The following is a 339-nucleotide window of genomic DNA, read 5'->3' as shown; positions in this document are numbered from 1 at the left end:
AGTGTGAAGTTCTCACTTCCATGGAAACTCACAATAGAGGAGGCCAGACTAGAGTAACTCATGCTAGGAATGGCATTAACCTGATGCTCACAGATGAAGTAAATTTAATTCAACAATGGCTCCCAACAGATATTACTGAGCTGCAGGCAGTCGTCAAGGTAGGAACATTGTCTCAGCCCCTGAGGGGGTGAGGGGGTCCCACTAAGGTCCTCTATATGATATAGGCTATTCGTTCGGCCAAGGAAGAGGGGACCCACTCATAATGCACCCCAGGCCCATGAATGGAATATTTTCTTAGATATAGATAGATAGATAGATAGATAGATAGATAGATAGATA

This window comes from Sinocyclocheilus grahami, unplaced genomic scaffold (genome assembly GCF_001515645.1).
Source record: "Sinocyclocheilus grahami isolate Dianchi unplaced genomic scaffold, SAMN03320097.WGS_v1.1 scaffold1552.1, whole genome shotgun sequence".
Lineage (NCBI taxonomy): Eukaryota > Metazoa > Chordata > Actinopteri > Cypriniformes > Cyprinidae > Sinocyclocheilus > Sinocyclocheilus grahami.
This window is presented reverse-complemented; position numbering follows the sequence as displayed.